Raw genomic sequence first — 6,563 nt, forward strand, 5'->3', positions numbered from 1 at the left:
GGATAAGGCTAGTGTTCAGCATGATCCCCATTGAGACTGCAGCCCCTAAGGCGGGGTCTAGCCACCCGTCCTCGATCGGCGCAGTTGGCTCTGAACTAAGGGTCGGAGCTAATGCGGGTGCGGCCTCCAGGGCACTGTTCGGCAGTAAGGTTAAGTCATGCCCATCGTGACAGTGCGGCGTGCTCAGCTGCGGCTCGAATCCGTCGAAGATCAAGTCTCCGCGGATGTCAGCCATGTAGTTCAAGCTTCCAAATCTGACCTGATGGCCAGGGGCGTAGCTTTCAATCTGCTCCAGATGGCCAAGCGAATTGGCCGCAGTGCAAAGCCGCCGAATACGAAGATCTGTCTGGGGAGAAAAGTCTCACCCTGGACCGCATAGCTGTTGATGATCGGAGGAGCCATTGGACCTAAAGATGACGACACAGAGGAACTCTCAATGAGAGCACCAATGTCGGTGTCAAAACCGGCGGATCTCGGGTAGGAGGTCCCGAACTTTGTGTCCAGGCGGATGGTAATAGGAGGCAAGGGACACAATGTTTTCACCCAGGTTTGGGCCCTCTCGATGGAGGTAAAACCCTACTCCTGCTTGATTAATATTGATGATATGGGTAATACAAGAGTAGATCTACCACGAGATCAGAGAGGCTAAACCCTAGAAGCTAGCCTATGGTATGATTGTTGTTCGTCCTACGGAGAAAAGACCCTCCGGTTTATATAGACACCGGAGAGGGCTAGGGTTACACAGAGTCGGTTACAATGGGAGGAGATCTACATATCCGTATCACCAAGCTTGCCTTCCACGCCAAGAAAAGTCCCATCCGGACACGGGACGAAGTCTTCAATCTTGTATCTTAATAGTCCAAGAGTCTGGCCAAAGGTTATAGTCCGGCTATCCGGACACCCCCTAATCCAGGACTCCCTCACATGGCATATGAGATAAATGATGCAAAGGAAGCATAGCAATATCATCACAAGAAAAACAAATGCCAATAACCATGGGCTTGCCATCTATGCCATAAGTGCAAATTGGGTTAATTTTAATGACATATGCATAGTCACTATGAAGAGATTGCAAATATGACATATTGTTGATCTCATGCATAGAATATGACAAGTCAAGGGGATTGAAAAACATGATGTGACCTAGAGAATTGTCACAAGAAATCCTATGTAACATGGCATCACAACTAGGCCATTCAACATGCTCATCATCATAGTCATCATAAAGTGGTAAGGCATGACATGAGGAAGTCGCACTAGCATGAAGCATGGGAATAGGTGGATCAACATCATGCAAGCAATCAATGTCAAGAATGTCCACTAGTGGGACTAGAGCATCACCTTCACCTATGTTACCTTGTTCATTCCACTCAAGTGGTGTAGGTGAGGTGGTAAAGACCAAATCGTGGTCATCTTCATCATGATGGAACCATGTGGGGGGTGCATCATAGTCCACCACGGCCATCGTCTTGTCCAAAGGGAGGACGAAGTCATTGAAGATCGGCGCGTCATCATAGATGGGACCTAGAACCAAAGGAGAAGACACAATAGAGGTAGAGGTTAAGTTGTTAGAAAGTGAAATGGCCTCATATGCCTCATCAACTACCTCACTCTCTCTATGTGGTGGTGGCTCACTCGCTCCCTCAAGGTAGGTGCACTCAATGTCGCATATGGTGGAGTCACTCAAATCACTCAAGTGGTGGTGGTGGTGGCTCTCCACACATGGGACTTGGGGCAACTCATGAGATATGGGGCTAGTGGTGAAGTCACTCTCAATCTCAATATGGTGGCTAAAGTCACTCAAGTCATCATACGTCACTATGGTCGAAGGGAAAATCCCATGCTCAACCGTCCCATCATCGTCGCCATGGATGAAGGCCGAAGATGGCACATCATCACTCTCGTCATGGATGAAGGCCGAAGATGGCACAACATCACTCTCGTCTCCTAAGATGGAAGCATCATCCTTACTCGTCACCATGTCGCTTGCCTCCAAAGCTTGGTCCTTGAAGGTCTCCGTAGTCGTACTCGTTGCCGCACCATCTTGAAAAAGAGTCATGGAGGACTCGACATCACCAATGCCACAAAGAGGGATGGCGGTGAATTCGAACTTGGGAGGATCGTCTTGGAGCTCATCGGGCTTGGACATCGTGGTGGTACTAGCCTCATGCTCGCCGTGTTGGAGCTTGGTAGTCGAGAAGTGTGCTTGGGGTCGAGAAGCCTTGGCCTTCATGAGTTCTTGTTCCGCCTTGAGAGCACCAATGTAGTTGTCATCGAGGGACTTGTAGTTCTCGAGGAAGATAGTCTTGGAGATGTCGTTGTTCAATCCCATCATGAAGTGGAACTTCATTGACATGGGGTCTTCCACGCCGGCATGTCGCAAGGCATGCTTCATCTCCTTGAAGTACTCGTCGATGGAGTTGGATCCTTGGATGGTGTTCTCCAATTGGCGTAGAAGTTGTTCAGTGTAGGTTGGAGGCACGAACTCTCGCTGCATAGCTTTCTTCGTCTTGGGCCAACTCATGTCGTTACTCTCCGAAGGTGTGTGAAGCCACCATGTGGACGCATAGTCGTGGAAGTTTCTTGAGGCGCACTTCACTTGATCTTCGGGAGGAACTTGATGTAGCTTGAGGTAGTCGTCCATCAAACGCTCCCACTCGAGATACTCCTCGGGTTCTAGAGTCCCATAGAAAGGAATCTCGTTGTTGGTGTCGAGGTCGTAGTAGTTCGAGGGAGTAGTGGACTTGAGCTCGTGGAGTAGGAGAAGATGTCGTACATCCGAAGGCGGAGATGCCTTGAAGTCACTTGGCGAAGATGCCAAAGGTGTTGAAGAAACTGTGGTCTTGGGGTTGATGTCGCGGCTCTGTATAGGCCATACGCACGGGGGTGCTGGAGGCCGTGTGCACGGGGTCCCGTGTGCACGGGGGTCGAGGGCCTGTGTGCCCGGGGGTGGTAGAGAAGCCAACTCTCGTCCAATAGGTCGCTCGTCATGGTCTTGTCAATGTCGATGCTTGTGTGTACTTGCCGGAGATGGTAGCTCAGAACTCTTTGCACTTGAGCGTCTTCTCGAAGATGAGGAAGACCGCTTGCGGTTCTTGATGAGGGCTTTGATGTCCTCCATTTGAGCTTGCATCTTGGCGTCGTTGGAGTTGTTCGTGGCATCGAACTCGTCGTTGTTGTTGTAGACCAAAGGTGAAATGCCTTGCCTATCCATCACAAGACTCAAGCAAAGGTGAGTAGGAAATGAGATAAACAATACCAAGTTATCTTTTCCCAAAGTTGAGGATGTATCTCGTATCACTCAATGTGAGATGAAAGAATAGTGGAATTGGTACCAGACTTGTTCACTCACACTTATCAAGTAAAGCTTATGGAGGAGCTTGGTGAGGATAGTGGCACAAAAAAATTGATGCAAAATGTTAGCAAGAGTCAATAATGTTGGAAAAGATTCACAAATTTGCAAGTGAAACAAGTAGACCAATAGCAATATGTGGCACACCGATAGATAAATGGGGTCATGCAACCAAGGAATGAGCACAAAATGTGGAATCCACGAAAAACGCTCGTGTTGCACAACTCAAGAGAGACGCTAGCATGATTGCTCAGTAGGCGGATACGACACTTGTGCACAACCTATAAGATGCAAAATGTATGAGCTTTCTATCAGAAGTATGCTATGTGTATGATGTTCCCATTGTTCTTCTCAAGATGATCCAAGATGATCGGATATGACAATCTTATGTGCAATGGTATGATGCTATGGCACTTGCTTACAAGTTCTTTGCTCTCTTTTCTTTGCTTAAAAGCTTATTCTCTTTTTTTATATGGCCACTATGCGAAATGCACAAACCAAGATAGCAATTTTGTATATGCGGGAACAATCTTCTGACACAAGAGATGATATGATGATACCAATATGATATGCAATGGAAGGTGTAGGTCACTAATGTGCACAAGTAACGTTGCCGGCAATACTCAAATGGCTAGTCTCGATAGGCAAGGGATGCAAAATGGGCTAGGGGTTATCAATGCAATTGCAAGGGGAATGTACAATGGTGTCGTCGAGGTTACCGTCCTTTGCGATGATGAGTGGCGGTGTTCTTGATGTAGATACTAAGATGATGTAGACCTGTCCCTAGTAGCCGAAACACCTTAGGAAACAGTAAAAACCACGAACTCAAAATCTCAAATGACAATGTCAAATGGTGGTAGCGGAAAGCGGTGGTTGTGGTTGAAGAAGAAGCAACCGTCCCTAAGTAGCCGAAACACCTTAGGAGACTCAAGTCACCACTCAAACAACCACAAATGCTAAATGGAGCAAAATGGGTTAGGTTGCGGAAGGCTATGCTGGTTTTTGCGGATGATATGGTGGAAGGCCTAGGCAAAGATGCCAAAATGTCAAAAAATTTATGGAGTCAAATGGTGATGGAACCTATCTAGATGGATGGGGGATGTCAATAGCTACTCAACGAGCTAAAGAACGCGAAAATCGGACTCCGGATGTGGAAGTTATGGGCAAAACGGTGAAGCACTCGCGGCTGTCCTGGGGGGGGGGGGGGGGTCATGCGCACGGGGGTAGGAGCCCATGGGCATGGGGTCCCATGCGCACGGTACAGGGCCGTGGGCATGGGGTGTCCAGAGACTTTTCGGGGGCCCGTCCGCACGGGGTCTGGGGTCCGTTGGCACGGGGTGGGTGGAAATTTTGCGATTTCGTGGCAGAAATTGGAGATTTCTTGGGCAAAATTGGGGAGATTTTGGGGATGGATGGTGGGGAAAAGATGGGGGGAGGCTAGATCCACTTGAAAGCAAGCAAATCCATGTATCAAATCCAACAAAACATCACCAAACCAACAAATCACAAAAAAAATTGGGGCTATTTTTTGGTGGGGATTTTCGAACTTAGGACGAAATCAACAAAACTAGGCTAGAAAACAAAGAGGGGGGCTCCAATTTCGTGAGAAACCATGGCTCATGATACCAAATGATATAGGGTGGAACCCTAAGTGGAGATATTTCATGAATTGGAGGGGGAATCCCCAAGAACAAGATGAACACAAGAGGGAAAACAAGAGGAACACTCAAGAACAAGTCCAATCACACATCCACTAGACAATCTAACAAACAAGATCCACAAGGTACATGAACAATCAAAGGGAAATAAGATACATGGTAGAGTTCATCCCAAATCCTATGAAGGAGATGAGGTCTTGGTGATCCTATGATGGGGATCTATCCACTAGGGTTCTTCTCCAAAGGAGGTCTTGATCTCCATGGGAGAGGTCTCTCTCTCTCTCTCAAGAGGAGGAGTGGTACAAGGAGCAAAGCTCAGAAATATCTCATCTAATACTTTGCTAACCCTAACATATGGTCTAGGTACCGAATATATAGGCATGGGGACGAAGTGGATGAAGAGGAGGCTGTAACACCCTCGATGCGACTATAGCACCCACATGTCGAGGCACGACTTAGAGACATAATCGCATTGAAGGCATATGTCGCAAGTTAGGCAATCTTCACAACATCCCATGTAATATGATAATAAAAGGGGGGATAACATAGTTGGCTTACACTCGCCACGTCAATCAAGTACATTAATAACATTACATCATCCAAACACTCATGGCCCGACTACGGCGCCAAATTAAAAGAGAACCCAACATGCGACACGGTCCCAATCACCCCCAACTGGGCACCACTACTGATCATCGGGAAAGGAAACATAGTAACGTTGAGAGTCTTCGTCAAACTCCCACTTGAGCTCATACGCGCCTCCTGGAGTGGAATCATCAGGCCCTGCATCTGGTGTAATCTGTGAGCCACAGGGACTCAGCAATCTCGCACCCTCGCGATCAAGACTATTTAAGCTTATAGGAAAGGCAAGGTAAAATATGAGTGGAGCTGCAGCAAGCGACTAGCAAGTATGGTGGCTAACTTATTCGCAAAGGAGAGCGAGAAGAGGAGGCAAAGCGCGAGCGAGAAACTAGAGAGCAACCTGCGCAAACATTACTCCAACACCGTGTCCACTTCCCGGACTCCGCCGAGAAGAGGCCATCGCGGTAACACACTCGGTTGATTCATTTTAATTAAGTTACGGTTCAAGTTATCTACAACCGGACATTAACAAATTCCCATCTGCCCATAACCGCGGGCACGGCTTTAGAAAGTTCAATCCCTGCAGGGGAGTCCCAACTTAGCCCATGACAAGCTCTCACGGTCAACGAAGGAATAGACCTCCTCCCAAGACGTTCCGATCAGACTCGGTATCTCGGTAACTCAAGACACTTCGACAGGTTAAAACAAGACCAGCAACACCGCCCGAATGTGCCGACAAATCTCGATAGGAGCTGCACATATCTCTTTCTCAGGGCACACTCAGATTGTCCTAGGTACGGTAGGCCAGCCCAGAGTTGCCCCTGGTGGCCACCGGTAGCTGACAGGTGGACCAACACTCAGAGGAGCACTAGCCCGAGGGGGTTAAAATAAAGATGACCCTTGAGTCTGCAGAACCCAAGGGAAAGAAAAGGCTAGGTGGCAAATGGTAAAACCAAGGTTGGGCATTGCTG

At 48.1% G+C, this 6,563-nt stretch overlaps 1 pseudogene; it reads right to left on the reverse strand.

Moving 5' to 3' along the window:
• Positions 1-1,154: 1,154 nt before the first annotated feature.
• On the reverse strand, positions 1,155-2,644 carry LOC147960050 (uncharacterized; annotated as a pseudogene).
• Between the last annotated feature and the right edge of the window lie 3,919 nt (positions 2,645-6,563).

This window comes from Triticum urartu, chromosome 7A (assembly GCF_056163025.1).
Source record: "Triticum urartu cultivar PI428250 chromosome 7A, HENAU_Tu73, whole genome shotgun sequence".
Lineage (NCBI taxonomy): Eukaryota > Viridiplantae > Streptophyta > Magnoliopsida > Poales > Poaceae > Triticum > Triticum urartu.